At 40.7% G+C, this 18,627-nt stretch overlaps 1 long non-coding RNA gene across 1 annotated transcript; it reads right to left on the bottom strand.

Moving 5' to 3' along the window:
- Positions 1-9,623: 9,623 nt before the first annotated feature.
- On the bottom strand, positions 9,624-14,835 carry LOC124064520. The gene is made up of 3 exons (XR_006844275.1): positions 14,154-14,835; positions 13,254-13,429; positions 9,624-10,683 (listed from the first exon to the last, which is right to left on the bottom strand). It is a non-coding gene; the product is annotated as an uncharacterized LOC124064520 (long non-coding RNA).
- Positions 14,836-18,627: the final 3,792 nt, after the last annotated feature.

Raw genomic sequence — 18,627 nt, 5'->3', positions numbered from 1 at the left:
AGATGAAGTAATGGTGCCACTGAATAAGGATAAGCTTCAAGTCTATAGGAATATTCAGATGCTATATATATCATCAGCACCAGTGGCAAATCTATCACTAATGACTTGGGGAAAAAAGCAGAAAATACAGATATATTACAGAGATTTTGTGATAAAACAACATTTAGACGCTGATCTCAGTTAAGAAATTTGATTTTAAGTCATCACAGATTTTAAAAACATCAAAAACAAGACAAAACATTGTGGACAGTAAGCCACAATATTTAGTATACTGTTAGAAGTCCAAAATTGACTTTATTCTGAGCCTATGAGGGACTTCAGCCAGTGTTTGGAAACTTTGCATTCTGCTTGTAGGACAGCTGAAGTGCCTGGAAAATTCTGTCAGCTCACAGAAACATTTTAAAGAAGCTCCTGGTGTGAGGAGATTTTTCACAAACCGCCGCCTTTGTCCCTTGATATCAGCTACTATTTATCACGTTTTTCCACTGAGCTACTAATAAGAGCTGCTTCAGTGGAACCTGTGTCTCAGAAGACTGACAAATAGATGGCAGGAGATTTGCTAATGATGGGAAACAGACTTACCCAGACTTAGTTTCAGGAAACGCTCCTGGAATATAAAGCTGAATTAGAATTTACTCAGGGTCCTTAAACGGTACACATTTGTGTCGATACATGAAATAGATGAGTACTGCAAAATTAACAACACAACTCATTAAAGCTATTACTGTCTACCATCGACTTTCTAGCTGTTGTGTCTCAATGTACGTTTTTAAAAAATATTTATAAAAATGTTGTCTCACTTTATATCCAGAAGTTTTCCCCTAACAGCCTGTGTGGTTGCACTTGGTTACTGGCCGTGTGTGGATGTACTGTTTGTCAGCCAGATGATGGCAGTGTGCTGCCACGTGTGAATGTACCACCCAGCAGCCCCGTGGCGGCGAGTCCTCTTGCAAACAACAACATGGTCACTAATGCTCGTGAGCAAACATCACATTAGAATGACAATAGACTTACTTTAATCTGTTTAATCTCTGATTTCAGAGGAACAACTCTGAATAATACATAACCTGGCAAGCCGAGGGAGAAGCTCCCTTTCCCTTAGAAAATAGCTGGTAGAAATAATAAACTGTGATGCTTTTGGACTGACTGACTGACTGACTGACCTGGATCAAGTTGACATCTGCAAATATCAGTTAGTGTTTGTTTTTGAGTACCTGATGGATCTGGTTCAAAGATTTAAAACATTGCAGATTTTAGTTTTTCTTTCCACTTTGTTGTGGTTAACTCAGTGACACTTCTGAAGCTTTGTATGGAGCTTTGTGCAGAAACCATCTGGTAGTCACATTCAAAATGTGCTAAAAATAAATAGCAAATGCTGTTTGACAAAGGTTGGCTTTAACAATGACCTACTTGGCACTGTTTGTCATAATACCAGTGCTAAATGACAGAAATCAGCATCAACACTGGCCCCGAATATCCCCTTAAATACGGATTTGCAAATATGTCTTTAATGATGAACATTCACTGTTTTTTCTGAATGTTTTATGAACCATCTAGACTGTGAATTCCTCTGAGTTTCACAATAATTAAATGGTGATTGTCCAGCAAGAAACAACACTAATTTGTTGTTTGGAATATGTATCCTCGAAAAGCTTTATATTGCAGATCTACTTCTGCTGATGTGAGCGGTTGGGAGCAGAGTACTTCCTCTTCTTTCATTAACTGGGTAGGAAATTACCACCAGCTATGAACCAGTTGGTGGTGGCGTTGGGTTTGTCAACTCACAAGGTGCTCTGGCGGGAAACCAGCCATTGTTCAGAGCTCCAGTTGCATCTGAAGGAGGTCATCACTGCAGTTTGTTTTCTCTCATCTGAACCGTTGTGGACACGTGTTCTAGTTTTGGTAACCTTCCATGCCACCGGGTTAGAGATTTTGAAATTTTGATTTCCATCACTCGGTGTTCAGGCCAAACATGATAGCTTGTACTCCCACTTTCTCTGGTGTTCATTCCGGTTAAGCGCTAGTTGAAACTGCCTGTCATTTCATGTTGTTGTACTTTACTTTCCAAGCTTGGGTGACTTCTGTCTTTCTGGAGCCATAAAATGATGTGTGTTGTGATTGTTTCTTGCACTTAGTTTGCATCACATTCTGCCTCCTAACAAGCCACACTGCAGTTTGCCTCACTGCAGACTGAAGCATCATGGTAAGGAGATTTGATACCACCACCTGCCGAACAATCTAACCAAAGACGAAAATGTGCTGTCAACGTGATTGTTATAAATTTAATGCCTGCCGAGGGGCAAACGGGTAGGCTGCCCTCCCTAATCTCAGAATCCTCTCCTGTCACTGTAACTCGCAGCACCGGCGCAGTTGAGTAGTACACAGAGAGGACTAATTCATTTTGAATCACTGTGAGGCATATGAAAACAGCTCAGCACTAGTCTAAGGAGGCAGGTTAAAAGTGGAAGTGCTGGTCCGGTCTGCTGTGTGAGGAAGCCGCCTGTGAGTCCCCGATAAGAGGCAGTGAGTGGCGAGGACACGTCAGCCTACTTCAGGAGTCAGCACTTCAAACCAGAAGCAGGGCTTCAGAGAGAATGTGTAAAACTCCATATTCCAGAGGTGAAGTGCAGGATATTCCGAGTTTGTAGTATTTGATGTCTGGTGTCAACTTGTTCTTAACCTGAAAGAAAAGTGAACCCCTGGAGTGGTGGCTCTCTGGATTTCTGCCACTCTTTTCTTTCTCCAGTGTGCAACAGTGACAGCACACGATTTTTGTTTAGTTGACGAGCCTGTTATGGTATATTACACCAATTTACAGCAGTGCAGTGTAAGGTAACTTGAGTTATTAGGCACGATCATGCATATGAGAGCAAATAACTGCAATCCTGTTTGATTTAATGGAAAATAACTGAGTAGCTGACAGTGAACATAAACAGAAATGACTGAGCTCTTGAACACAATATTAAGAATCCCTGAAGTGGATTGCAATTCAGTTGTTTTTAATTGGTCAGTTATGGCTGGGAATAGTTTGAATGATTTTCCGAATTTATAAATAATAATCTTATAGCTAGATTGGAGTGAGTCCGTCTCGTGCTGGGTCAGACCATGATGAATCCCTGTTAAATTCTGTTCAATATGCTACTTTTCCATGCTGCCGTTTTCTTTATGCAGCATCTACTGGGTGTGATGCATTCCTACAAGGAATGAGTAATGAGTACTGACCTGTGCACAGTCAGTGATTGCATAAATATCATTCATTCAGGCTGTTTGTCTGGGTTCAAATAAATATCCAGAGAGAAATCAATCCAATAATTATCATAACGTGGGATAACTCAACACACACTCATTCCTGGTAGGAATGCATCACACCCAGTAGATGCTGTATAAAGAAAACTGCAGCGTGGAAAAGTAGCATATATACAGAATTTAACAGGGATTCATCATGGTCTGACCCAGCACGAGACGGACTCACCAGACAGTTTACTCTGCAGAAAGAGGAAGCAAGCGTTGAGAAAAGGATAAAAATAAATTGGCCAAGTGACTGTACATGATGTTCAGTTCTACTAAATATGTAGAACAAATTGAATCCCCATTGTGCAAATGTGTGATGTTTGCTGTTAAGTGAATGAAATGAGCTGAAATCGTGATGAGAACGATTTAAATTTATGAGTTTTGAGGAATTTGACAGCTTATTTGAAATATGGACTAATTTGAAAACATGAAAATACTTTTTTTTTTTATGATAGTACATTTAAAGAGACGTTTTCTCCTTTCAGTTTGCTACAGCATAGAACTGTTTATGCTTTGGCTTTTGTTGTGCGATTATGTGTCATCAGATACAAGAGCTTGAACAAGTTTTTCTTTCTCAAAACAAGAGGATTCATTCTTTCCTCCGTTTTTTTTTCTCATCATGAGACTGGAGGGGGGAAAAACACATGAAAACTCTGTGTATGGCAGCTGCAGCAGAAAAGAATCTGATCCAGCCGGGCTTCTGTATGCTTCCAGGCATTAAACCAACACTTGTCACTGGCACTGCTGTGACACTTTAGGGACTGGATAGACCCCAGCAGGGAATCTGTGAAATAATTCCAAACAGATCCACCATGCTCGGGCAGTTTACAGTAGCCTTTGGTTGTTGTTGTCTTGTGCAGCTTGACCTGTGATTCAACTCTGGTCAGCTCAGCCAGTGTTGTTCACATCTGTCCGACTCTGGCAAAGATCACATGCAAGAGCCTGCTGGGTTTGGTGTTAGCTGCAGATTTGTGGTAGGCACTTTCGTAGTCACCGCAATGAATAATAGATCATAAGCAAGAGGCGGAATATTTCTTTGATCATTTGACTAGTAATGTAAAGGCGACTGGCCTGAGATTTTAAGAGTCAAAACTCGTATCACATAGTGGTTGGGTGCCTGCCAAAACCACTGGTTGATGCATGCAGCGGCTTGTGTCACATTTTGTCCCGTGGCTGATGGTTGTTTTCCACCCTGCTTAGAGAGCGTGTCATCTTGGAGCACTATGCGGCATCTCTGATTAACTCCTGCTTCAATCCAGTCTGATGCTCTGTTTTAAAAAGGAGAACACTGAATGTAGAAAAAAATATCAGAGGGATTTTTAAAGAGGGTTAGATAATAGATAAGGCAGAGGAAGATGGATAAAGTATTCAGGTATATTTTCATGTCTGCAAGATAATTCTCTAGACAAGATGTATGGCTAAAATAATAATGCTTTAAAGTAGAATAAGAGCTGATTAATGTATACAGAGTTATTTTATATACTGGATTAGAGCAGGTAGAAATCAGTGGAGGCTGCACTCACGGGCCAGCATTTGTTAGGATTTTTCTGCCTTGAGCTGATTTTCTGTACACTTGGAGGCTGTCGGTGGCGTAAGCTCATTTTGCTGTATTTTTGCACTCTCACTGGTGGGCAGACTGGCGATCTAATTAGGTTCCTGCACAGGTCAAGGTCAATTACCCAGGCAGTCACCTGGAATACGTTGCATTAATTCTTCTTTGGAGCATCAGAAGCTGCACTTACTACCGGCAGAGTCTTAACTTACACTCCAAACTTATTACGCTGCAGATTTCAGTCGTGCTAAATAATGACTACCCAGTACCCTCAGTTATGAAACCAGCTGAATAAAAGAAAGAAAGTTAATTGATCACTGAAATAATAATAATCAACGGTTTTGTGTCTGTATGTCATTAGTTGATATATCTAAACAATAATTCAAACTATGGCTGCTTAAAGCTACTTTTCTCCTTATTTCTGTTTCTCAGGCCTGCAGACGTTTTTTTGATCCAAGTCACATTTTGTAAAGCAGTTGTGCAGTATGTAGTATGCAAGCGTGTAGTATCTAGTAAAATGAGTGGAATCTTAAGTTTGTGTGCACAGAATAAACAAAAGAGCTGGAAGATCATGCAGTAAGCAGTTTGGATGTTAAATTACAGCAGTTGACAACTGACTGCAGTCACTGCTAACATTCAGTAAGAGGATCTTTATTCTGTCTGCGAGGCTATTTTGGTGTTCGGTGGCAAATGGGATGTGACAGTCTGTGGTTACTCTAATCTCCTTGATCACCTTTCAGATTCATCAAATTGCGGCTTGATCAGACAATGAGAGGGGACAGGGCTGGGATACAGCAGGATGCAGAGCTGGATGGACGATTGTGGGCCATGTTTGACCCAAAGAGGTCTTGGTTATTTGGGCTAAGGGGCTGTGCCTCTCTCCAACATACAGTTCAGTTACATGCATTTATGTAGGTTCTAAGCAGGTTATTTAGGATAACAAACATCAGTTTTAATGAAACCCCATAGCTAAAAGATAACCTGATGAATTTAAATTATTTTTTGTGATCCAAGCTAAAGTATATTTTAACAGTGGCCACTCACTTGTGTTGTATCCTCGGTTAATGAGAAGTGAAAAAATAAAAAAAGAAGAGACAGTTCATGAGTGGGCTGGGGATAATTATTGACCAATAGTCCTGTCAACCCCCCACCAGTGAATTCAGGTCATGTTGTGCTTTCAGGCTGGATAAAATTCCTTCAATTTAAAAATACGAAAATGTCCTAAATTGCAGTGATGAGCTTTTTCCTCAAAAGCAGAGATTAATTTAAGTGTCACACATGAACAAACCATACAACCTTGTGGGTGAACGCGGGGACTAAGGGCTGTCCTCTCATTTTTGCACAAGTCTCAGCTAAGAAGCATAGCAACAGCACATTGAGGAGTTAATGAGCTTTACATACAAAACGCCGACACGCATGCACACGGATACACACAGACTGTAGCTGAGAACATGCACGCACAAGAAAAGTATATACTCTCAATAAAACACACACCCACACACACACACACATGCACATTCTTGCCTGTCAAATCATATTAACATCAGGTCAGGCTGCTTTTTTTTTCTTTCTTTTTTTTTTTTGAGTTTGTTGCTATGGCAGCAGTGAGAGAAAAATGGCCGTCTATCCTACAGGCGTCTCCCACATCAGGGCTGCAGCAGTAAGACTGGTGTAACTACTAGAGATTGTTCCTCTCTGCTGCACTTAATGTAATGTGAGAGTGTGACTCAAAACTGTATGAATAACTGAAGTGCTCGATATATATATGAAATGAGTACAATTTGTTATCGCAAAAAGGGGTCAGAACCTTTCAGGCCTCCACATCTATCCATTATCAGTATTGTTTAAGCTCCCGAATAAACGTTTAATATTTCTCCCTGAGAGGTCATGTAGGTGATCTTGTAAATCACCAGGTGTCGATATTAAATCGTCTTTGGTGTGAAGTTGAATTACATAAATCATCGCTTCTTCTCTTTGTCCTGTTTTCCCTTTCATGTAGATAATAATTCATATGAATATTTAAATAGGATTTAAACAGTTTCTTTATTTATATAAATCTAAAGCGTTGTGTGTTAACTTTCTGATGCCACACAAACAGTCCTGTTGTATTTAAAGTATAAACTCCTCAAGTCTAATTGCATTAAGTTTCATTAGGCAGAAGTCAAAATCGTGACTCTTTATTGATGTCAGATTTTGCCAGTTATGTTACAGACACAAGCGTGATGCCAGTTTTATTTTTCTCTTGTGAAGTGAACTGCAGCGTGCCAAGACTTTTTGTCATACCTTGGAAGCACAAGTTGTTTACAGCAAAGTGAGCACAAGCCAGAAATGAAAATCTCCATAATCAAGTGCAATAAACAGAGTGCACTTCCTGCGGGCAGGATCCTGTAAACAGTGTTTCCCAGATCCCAGGTAGCTGAAAGGTTCTTGTGCAGACCTTTAGCACACATCGGTGTGTGACCTCTGCTCCGCGGTCATCGCTGTGTTTTGTATGTAATTCCCAATAGGTGCGATCCTGACTGTGCTGAAGCTTTCCGATCAGCAGGCAGGAAGATGCCGTGCATGTCGGCGTGGCGTGAAGGCAGAGATTTGGCATGTGGGTCGAGTTTTTTTTTTCCTCTTGCATTTGCAGTTGGCTTGGCAGAGTGGCCACTAAAAAAGCATCCCTATCTGACCTCGTTCTGCTTCGGCCCCTTTTTGGTCGCTTCTGATAATGACACTGACCCATATTCGCTGTGATTATTCACGCACGGTTTTGTTTGGGACACAAACAAGTTCGTTTATTTTCAAAATGAAGTTTTTATCAAAATATGTCCAGGGAGCCAACATGAGATTGAAGAAAAATGTGCATCAAAAAGGACCCACGTGTCAAGTTTGATAAAAATGGGGGGAAACAGTCACATTAGTTCTAATTCTAGTGTTGGAACTTGAAGAGCAGCTACAGCTTACAACAAGATATGAACAACTTTGCAGCTTTATGAGCCTTTGCACTCTCATGTACAGCAGCACATTTCTAAATATGCTGATTACATAAGCACTTTTTCCACCCCATCGCTTATGAAAGCACCTTGTGATAGCTCAAAAAGCTAGTTTGATATGATTAGAATTACTTGTGAGGCTAACAAAGTTGAAAATGTATGTCAAGCTTTGGCAAATCATTTGACTGGTGAAATGGGAAAAACGAAACAGTTTGCTGGCTGTGATTCTGGAAGTCAGGTAACTGTTGAAATTGATTGGATGTGCTTTGTGATTGTCTGACACAGTGTGCTTGACGGCACTTGATGTAGGTTTATTTTACGCCCACATGAAGCAGTTTTGGAGTGTCAGAAAATCTTATTTGCATATCCAACAACAACTGCCACACCAGAATAAAAACGTTAAAACATCTTTAAATCTAATCAAATTAATTGCAAGAGATGTTGCATGTGTGCAAACACTTAATCCATTTCCCCTTTTTGAGAGACGTCTTGTGTTTTTAATGCTGAGAAAAAGCAGTGATTTTGCAGGTTAAACAACATCAAGGTTTGGTTTTTTTTGTTTTTTTTTTTGCCGAAGCTCATCTCTCATATTAAATCTGTCAAACGTTGTCCTCCTGACATCTACATGTGCATATCAACACACTTAAAATTGCACACAGACGTAAACAAGCACATGTGCCATATGTTCAGTCAGTAACACTTTTTAATCTGCACATCATCGCAATTCCTCTCAATGGCTTGATGACTTTTGATGACTTCTTCTTGTTTGCAAAGCTCTATTTTTTGAGACAACTAAGGAGACGTATAATCATTGTGTCAACAGCCTTTAAATGACCACACGTAAGTCTGCAGTATGCTATAAAAATGGGGTGAAACATCATGACTGACAGCTGAGGGCTGCTCCTGAGTGGCTCAGACAGGTGTATGGGAGGGAACAGATTGACAGACGCTGGCTCCAAATGATGTAATCAGAAGATAACTTCATTTGTATACAGTGGGAGGGAGTGGAGACGCACTGTCCATCTTTATATGAGTCGATGCCCATAACCATCAAAAAAGATTTTTAGTGTCATAACATATTTGTCAGTTATTCCATTGCAGATTATTTCTTGGCACCTTCTTTGTCGCAGTGGTGGAAAGGGCCGGCCTCATTAGGAATTCATGGCCTAACGGGGTTAGCCTGGCCTGTCTCATGTTCATACAAATTAACGTGGTTGGATTACAAAAAAACAGTTTTAAGTAAATGTCTTCAGATCGCTTTAATACACATTTTGGCATATTAATCAAGGAGTTCATCAACTAATTTAATTGCTGTGTCCCACAGTGGAGGGTGAAAGTCAGGCCTAAGTCAAAGACTACAATTAATCAATGGTAACCTAAATAAAACAGCAGCATTTTTCACCGAGAAAACCCTGTGATGCTAATGGATGGTGTCCCTGTGTGTCATCAGACTAATTGGCTTTGGCTGGTGACCACTTGATGAGGTCGACTGGGAGTGGTCAGTTGGACAGAGTAAACCCTTCATTTTATGGATTTCTCGCCTCTGAAGGTCTGGTTCCACGTACAAAATGCTAAGGCTGTAAAATGTACACGGCATGTGCTAATGTCAGCGTCGTTCCTCTCGGTATACGAGGAATCAATTTGCATTCCGTCTTTGTCCTTAAACTCAATTACATAACGTGTGCCAAATCTAAAACTCTGAACTCTACTTCCATTTTGAAAGCTGGTCAGATGTTTTTCAGACGATTTATTATTTTAATTCATTTTCTCTGCTGCATCCAGAGCGTTTTGCACATTTTCACAACCATAAGTAGCCCCTTCATTTTCACTGTGGGTTCTATTTTGGGTTAATAGAGTCCATCAATATCTCATTCAGAATTCAAGTGATTTTATGCAAGCTTTTATTTATTTATTTCGATGCTTTGGAGACAGAGCTTCGGTCTACTGTGTGTGCGTGAAACAGCTACCACGCTCTCCGGCATTAATATGTAAAACTCTTGAAAACATGTGGGTGAAAGATGAAAGTTGAGATGATATCTGTCATTGCTCATAGCCGCTTTCTACACATTTTGTGGAGAAAAAACTCCCTGACCTTAACATTTTCCCGATATTAGAGGGGAACACCGTAGATTTAACACGTGAAGGTCTGTCCACTCGACAGTGTGGGCGTTACACAGCCTGTAAAATCTGTTGTTTAATTAATAATCTGTGGACTTCTATTAGAGCTTTGCTAAGCCAGAGAAAACAGCAGCTGATGATGGAACCTTTGTTATCTTACTTTGGCCTTGGAGACTACATAATGTACAGAATATGTGTATAAAGTGCAGTATGTTATTGTGTGTGTCAGAAATCTGGACTCACACACACACACACACACACACAGTAGATGTGGAACTTGAAAGACGTGCTCTTTTACTCAGCAGCTACGTGGGACTTTGATGTTTGTTGATTCTCATGGCGACAAATGCAGTGTGAGCAGCACCACCTCCTGTAAGGATCTGGCTCGCATGTGCATTTGTTTGGGAAGCAAGTCAACCAAAGACATTTTACATCCAGTTTTATATCCTGTCTGCAGGATGCGCCGCGATGAGGTAATTATCTATGTAAGTAAACTTTATTTTACAGCTGAGCTACATGTCGCTTACAGCTAACTGTTTTGGTTTCTCTGTAATGTTGACCTAAAGTTATTAGCATTCCCTTGCAGCATTAGGCCTTTATAATAATAGGCTGACAGCAGGAAACCGCTCAGCAACAGGGCAACCATACAGTGTTATGTTCTGCTGCCTTCTGCTGCTGTACCATCAGACTACAGCGCAGTTCCTCTCCTCAGGCTGTGGGACGTCTCAGTTCATCGTCAGCGCTCTGCCATAAAAAAAAATAGTTTACATTTTATGACTTATCATTTCATGAGGAATCCTACCTGTGACAAACATTGCTTAAATATATAGAAGTAGCACGTATTCTTGCAGATGTTAACAGTGAGCGTTTGCTTCTCCTCTCGTGAGCATGCATGGCTCTTTATTTCCACTAACATCTGAGTTCTCTGAATTATACACCACTTCAGCAAAGAGCAAACATATTAATGAAGAGAAACTGCTTTGGAGCTGCACAAGTTTTAAAGTTTGATGATCACATCAACATCCTTAATTGTGTTGATATTACTCATGTCATATTGTCAACAGTCTTTAAGGATCTCACTTTATGTATTTAGCTGAATGATAGAATTAGAGTAAGCGGGTGGTGCAGGTTTGTGAGCATTATTGAAGAAAGTCAGGGGGAGCAGTGGCAGTTTTGTGCCCTGCTGACGCTTTTCAAAGTACAGAACATCAACATCACCGGGTGGCTGCTGCAGCAGTGGCAACCGCTCAGTGTCTGAAGGCACCTTAAGACTTGTTTTAAACTCGTCTGAGGCCCCCAGCTCTATGGAAGTGCAGTCCTAAATCTAGTAAGAATGAAGTTAAACTGCAGACAGAGAGACTATTGAGAATACAGCAACAAAAGCCAGGAAGGGCCAGTGGCATTTTAGCACTGAGCAGAGTTTACACCAAGGCATTTAGTTTTGTTTTTCAGCGAGACAATAGTTGAAATTTTCAACTTATGTCTGTAAGATGCCATGAAAGATTTGTTTACCTCCCAAAGTAGGATCAGAATTTTGTCTGTGTGTGCGTGTGTGTGTGTGTGTGTAAACTGCACTTGAGGCAGTAAGTGTGTGTGAGAGAGTCTGGCAAAGAGAAAGATCGACATTAGTTGCCGTAGCATGTGTACTGTACATATTGCAGTCAGCGGGAGAGAGAATTAACGTCCATCACGGCTCGCTCTGCATGCATGCTGTATCACAGTAGATGCTGATGGTTTTCTGGACTAAATGTTTAGCCTGCCATGTGGCTTTTCGTCACAGATGTTGAGAAATTTCTGCAATTATTTTCCCTGCTTGCGTGCCAGGATCTGTGATTCGTGCTTCTGAAGACTCCTGTAGCTGATCTCATAAAGCCATTACCCACCTTATGCTTCTCTAAAGATTCTTTAGGATGGATTACAAGTCACTTACTCAGAGATTGGATTGCTTTGATGAGGCTTGCAGAGGGAGTGTTTTGTTGTGTTTGTTTGTGTTTGTTAATGAGATCTCAGCTTAGGGGACCAAATATTCATAAAGTTGATAAGCTGAGATTTGTCAGGTCATTTCTTTTGTTGCAGTTTGAAATGGATAATCGACACGGGTCAGGTAAAGCTGGCAAACATCTGAAAACATGCATCGACAGGTGGGGCTTAACTACGTGAAATACCTTCGCGAGACTTGCTCTTTGAAGTTGTACCCTTACTGGCTGGGGCTGTAAGGCACAACGCTGTGCCCTGTAGAGCAGAGCGATACTCGTTGCTTTATCTTTTGTCACAATGGTCCCCTCAGCACACAAAATTGTGCTTTATTGGCAAATATTACTCAGCCCACAGTGTTCCCCCTAGATGCATTCAACAGCAGCACAGAACTGCTAAGTGATTATCACCGCTGCTTTACAAAAATCTCCAAAAGCAATTAACTTACTACTTTAAGCTATCAGATTATCAGCCGGGCACCCCCCGACACTGCCAGTCTTCAGCAGTATTTTATTGGTGATTGGTCGTTCAAAAGTGCAGCGGGTACCAGTAAAGACTTAACTTCCTACCTGCTGAAACCAAGGTCAGTGAAGACAGAGATGACACAGCAGCTCAAACGCAGGCCACCAGAGAGGCTGCTCTGTCTCTTCATGCAAAGGTCGTTCTGTCTGAATAAGTTCGCCATAACTGATAATGATTGTGCATTATGGATATCAGTGATCTTCACCAATTTATTCCAAACATGACTTTTCCTGTCATTATTGTTGTATTGGAGCCTGAGGAGAGGCATGAACGGTTCAGTAAATCTAAAGCTGCCATAGTGAATTTCTATGTTCAACATCAAAGAGGACAGTGGGATCTGGATATGAAGCAGGCTTTTGTTTGACCTAATCTGCTCTGGTTATTGGCACGTTCAGACGATATTAACCCCCCCTCCACCCCCGACTATTTTAGAATTGATATTTGAATATCATTTTTGGCTGTTGTTGATGCACTTGCATGGCATTTTTAAAAAATGCGATCGCTGTCAGTCTCTGAACACTTAGCTTGTTCGTCAAATTATTTTTAATCAAATTATTATTATGTTTGTAGGCCATGTAATCAAGTACATCCTTCATGTACTCCTTTATGAGAATAACAGGTGGTACAAGTGAGACAGAAACATATGGAGAGAGGCACGGTGTAAGGGCAGGAGAGAGGAGGAGGCTGTCTGGGTGGATCTTGAAACTTTTTATTAAATGTATTGTGACATCAGCAACTGTGTACAAATATGCGTCTAAAGCCCTTTCTGTGTCAGCTGAAGCGCTAAATACCTTCAGGCAGCCCAAACTAAAACTCACCGCTGCTGGGAAAAATCCCCCGGGGAAACACTGTTCCAGCTCTGCTGAATCATCTCAGGCTCATCAGATGACACTGCAGTTTGTTCCTGTCTTGATGTGGGATACTTCACTGTGAAACTGTCCCTGGTGACTTTGGTGCTTACTTTCACCCCAGGCAATCACTCCAGCAGCTTTGTCTGAGGAAAGATGTATGAGGACCATTTCACAGAATGCAGCATTTGATCAATGCCATAACACTGTGGTCAACAAATCAAACAAGGTTTTCCTACATCCTCTGGCTGCAGGAAGGAGCACTGCAGTATGACATTCATTTGGTAGCCCACTGGTGTGTGTAACTGGAATCTGTTTGTTTATTTTTTTCCTGTTACTGGAAAAGACTTGAAGCAAGTATACTGTAACTGTAAAAAAAATGTAATCTTTGTGTTGAAATGTTAGTGTGAGTTGCACACATGATTGATTTAAAGCTTTTTTTTCTGATGTCAAGATTAGTTTTTGTTGGTGGTGCTGCTGTGTACAGTTTATGTATTCTGTGTTTAGAATTATGCTGCTGAATGTACAGGGCTGGAATTTAGAGTTCAGTTTAATTTAATGCTTTTTTTGACTTACACAAATCCAAAAAAAAAAAAAATCAAAGACTTTATAAATGAAATGTGTTATTATCCAAACATCCCTGGTGCTTATCAGGGTCAGGATCACGTTGGCAGCAGAGCTCCAGGCAGCCTGAATGGCGTACGAGTGATGTTGCTGTGCAGCACTCACAGCACTGAGTCACTGCTGTATGGCTCCTGAAATGAAACATTCCACCACTGGGCTCAGTAATTGTCAGTCTGCAGGGTTTGAATGTGACATATGGAGCAGTAGCCCAAACCTTTGTCTACAAACCCAAGAGAAGGATCACACCTCTGCCTCAGTTCCTCGCAGTTCTCATTCCAGGCAGAATGTTTTTCATGTTGAAAAGGCTTTTGATGAGCCGTCTGTTGCGGCTGTATGAGCTCCTTTGCACCGTTTGTCCCTTCCCTCCTCCTGTCTTCTACCTTTGACCAGGTGTTACACATTGTGATTGCTCAATGAGGTGCACCTGGCCTTGGAGGAAGTGTTTGTAAAAGCACCTTTGCCAGCATTTGAAGTGGAGGGTTTTCTTTAGTCGAGGACTGCTTTTATTGGCCTCTCAGCCTGGGATTTGTTACTGTTGTTATGCTTGAACTTAGTGGCTTTGGTAGTCTTAACTTAGTATCTTGGTAGTTGTGTAGTGTATTTTTGTTTCAATGTTAATAAATCCCATGGAAGTTGGCTGTTTTAAAGGTGTCTTTTCTGTGGTTGTTCTGGATCAGTGTGGGAGTGTTGTTCACGCCTCAGAGGCTGCCTGAGAGTGGGGTATTACAGTGTTTGTAGCAGGCACATTTCTTATCAGAGTTGGCAAAACTTCACATCTTATCTTAACAGGAACATAGTTCAAATGGTGTCAGCACTGGGTGGCTTTGGCGGATAGCTAGCTGTGCAGTTCTGTTTATTAATTCTAGAGCTTAATATGAGGTCAGTCTTCTCGCCAAGCACACTGTGCTGGAAGCCATCAACTTAAATGCACAGTGTATGTAATTTCTGTTCCTCAATCAAAATGGTGGAAACAAGGGAATGGAAAGATGGGACAAAGAGTATTCAGAATCTCCAGCCTCACTGCTAGATAGCATTAAAAAGCGGCGACAGTTGGACATATGTTCTGCAGAAGAAAACACAGGGCATTAAACCAGCAGAAACTGTAAGATTTGCAGACGTTGAAATGCTGGTAAATGCCTCCTTTAATCTGCGGCTTCACAGTCTCCTGTGTCAGTCTCAGTTTTAACATGAGACGACTCTTCGAACAGGGTCCATATCATCTCTACACCCGTATCTCCTCTGGAACAGACAGGAGGCTCCAAATCAAGCCTGTCCTTTACAAATTATATTCACAGACATCAAAGTCTTGTAACTGGCCTTCCTAGTGCACACCCCCACAACATGCTGAAGGTTATCGCACTGATCAGGCCGTCTACCCTGCCATCTGATCCATGTTACCACCATACAGATGACAGCACAGTCCTTCTTTGACCAGCATGATTTTAGATCTGACGAGAAGAAACTTGATTATCAAGACCTCATCAGTACTGCGGCAGTAACCCCCCACACACACACAAAAAAAGATATTTTGACCTGTAGCACACACACTAGTTTTTCTTGGTGCAACTGAAGTTGCTTCATGACTCCCAGGCTGGGCAACATCAGAGTACAAGTGAGATCATCATCAATATAAACTCAATGAAACTTGCCAAGAACAAAATCAAAGCTTGTGAATATGAAATATATGCAACACCGTAGTCGTCTAGCAAACCAACAGATTCACAAACCTATTAAATATTGAGTAAACAAAGCAAAGATAGTTTTTATTGTGTCTGTCATAAAATTTATTATTACTTTAAACCTGCCAAGAGAGACAAACTCATTCAGCTGTTAATCATATTGCAGCGAGTTTCATGGAGGAAAATACAGTGGTGTTATGCGGCACAATGCCAGAGGTGGTGTGTGATCTAAACTCTTTTTTTGTTATTGTATTTCATTATTATGTTTGTATCGCTTCACTTCAGTGTCTTATCACTGTGCAAAGTAAATCAGCTCAAACAAACCAAGTGAAGAACAGTCATGCAGAATCTGTGTGAATGTCCCAGAGCTCTGTGCTCTGTTGCACACTGATCCCATTGTGTCAGAAAGAGGTGCAGTCGTGCCCTGCAGCCTGCACTCTGCAGATCGCTCACCAATTCCATAAGGCGCCACTGTGAGGGTTTGTTTTGAAAATGCAAAAGTGCTACTGTAGCATCGTGTCCCGTCTTCTTCGCATGAGTCATCCTCTGGAGACCCAGTTTCAAGGGAAACCTGGGCTTGTCGTCTGTTTGACTTGAGCAGTGATGTCACTGTCACTGTCCTTTTGCTTTGTGAGTCATGCTGTGAACCACTGCAAATCAACCCTGAGCTGGACTACATACTAAGAATAATGGCAGGAGAGTTATTAATTACTGGATCTTTGTACAGTTCCTTAAAACAAAAGGTAGAAACTTATATCTCAACAGTTTTCGGTAAATTTGTATGCTTAAAGTGGCTGGAATATTTAGTTTTGTACAATATAATGGATGACAACATGAAAACAAAGTGACCATGTGTGAAAGGAGCCACTCATACTGAGGAACAGGGATTTTATAGCACAATTTCAGCTCATTGTTTAGCATCTGACCTTCAGTTTTACTGTTTTGGTGTGTATAGCATCTGCGGCAGGCGGCAACACAGAGCGTCATTTAACATAGAGGGAATAGTAAATGATAATGTTGTTCCCTGTCTGCTGGACGAGCATTTATTATTTATTTATTAGTATTTATTAACAAGTTCACCGTATCCACCACTGTCCACTACCACGGGAACAAATTAAAAAATCAGCAGTCACTCCAGAGTACTTTGTTAATTCCACAGATTAAGTCTTTTCTGAGAGCTTTGCTATTTGTCATCACATTACAGACGTTACAACCTGCACATTTGTCATGAGGAAAACAAGCTGTATATATATATATATATATATTTTTTTTTTTTTTTCTCCAACAAAGGGATTATGGTCAGATTACCTTAAAATGATGTTTGGCCTTCAGTGAAACTGCTGTTGGTCTTTGCTTTTTAGTCCCCTTCTGCCGCTCTAATCAACAGTACAGCGGGTGTACATGGCAGAGGGCTGGCAGCCAGTGTCTCTCATTTAGTCTCAAAGATACGGTGTTACAGTACAATGGACTTCAAACACGTGCGGCACTGATTCTGTCTGTTAATTCATTCAAACATTAAGCAATTAGGTCTGACATTGTTGGTATGAAATCACCACCAACCCAGAACGTCAGTACTGGACGACTTGGAGATGACAGTCGGCTATCAGCTGTGCAGAAGCTGCCCAGAAAGTTCCAGTACACAGCAAAAACAATGAGAACATAGTAAAACGCCGTCGGAGGGCAGGTCCTCTGCAGATTCAGACGCTGTCCCGCACTTAGAGTGGGTCATAATTGATAACTCAGATTATTTATCACGTCTTCCTTTTAAATACAACACCAGTTAAAAGGATTAAATGGCTCATCAGAGTACTTCTTTAGCACATCATTAAGAGCATATTTCAGCGTCAGCAAAAAGTATGGAGAGTAGCAGTAATTACTGCACTTCTGCAGAGGCCACGTTCTGTGCCCTTTTAGCTCTGTTGGTAGCTGTTTTCAGTGGGTGAAATATCACTGGGCCGTCCTGCAAACCGCTCTCAGCAGCAGGACGACTTGTTCGCAAAATGAACGCCTTTTTTTGTAGATAATAACTACACTCTCTCTGTGCATGTCCACACACCCAGATTCATAACAATAATAATGATAATAATATTCTGTTGTCAATCATCTGCACGATTGCGAGTGTGTGCACTAAAACCAGCAACCTTCAAGCACTCCAGAGTGAGAAGAAGCTTTAATCATCACTTCCAAACTGCTTTCTTATTATAGAAAACTTGTCACAAGGTGATATTAATATCTCTAATATCAACTCGTGACATTTTTGCTATTCAGTATTTCTGAGACAACAAAGACTCAATCTTAAAAAGTTGTATAATTTTGACAAGTACGAGTGCTGCCTTCTATCTGCTGTCATTTGAAAAGCCATCGATCATTTTCAAAGCATGACAGCGTCGCATTTATTAGTTAGAAATAAGATAATCACGCAGTGAAGTTTTAATTTCTTGCAAATTTGGGCTTTTATTTGTTAATTGTCACCTATTTTGATTATCAAATAATTGTCTCTTTGGTTTTCATGACAGAATATCAAACTGCTGATCAGTTTTGAGGATTTGCAGCTTTTCTTTTTCCATAAATGACAATAAAATTGATATCTTTGGATTTTCGTCACATAAAATAAAGGATATGAACAAGCCACCTTTGGCATTTTCCAAGCACAATAATGTGGATTTTTTAATTCTTGAAAACAATGTGAGGTTTTAGTTGATTACAAACGTGGGCTTTCATTTATTGATTTGTTAAAACTAATCCATCAGGATGACACATTTGAAAATCTCTTCCCGACTGCCTCGCTCTTCTTCTCTAAACGAAAAACAGTTTAAAATACAAGGCAGACTTGCAGATGGCAGGAGTCCTGGTGCTGCACTTAGAAATCTGATCCCAGTGTTGCTTTGCTCTGATTACCAAATAACATGCTGCAGGGACTCCTTGAGTGCTGATTTATAATTCACTACAAGGAGAGCAATAAGGTTTTTTGTTGATTCACTGTGTTTGATTAATCAATTTTAATAGTTGTTATCTCTAGTGGAGTGATTGTGTTTTCTCTA

The sequence above is a fragment of the Scatophagus argus genome, chromosome 9 (genome assembly GCF_020382885.2).
Source record: "Scatophagus argus isolate fScaArg1 chromosome 9, fScaArg1.pri, whole genome shotgun sequence".
NCBI classification, from domain to species: Eukaryota; Metazoa; Chordata; class Actinopteri; family Scatophagidae; genus Scatophagus; species Scatophagus argus.
Note: the sequence above shows the minus strand (reverse complement) of the source record. Positions and strands in the feature narration are given on the sequence as shown.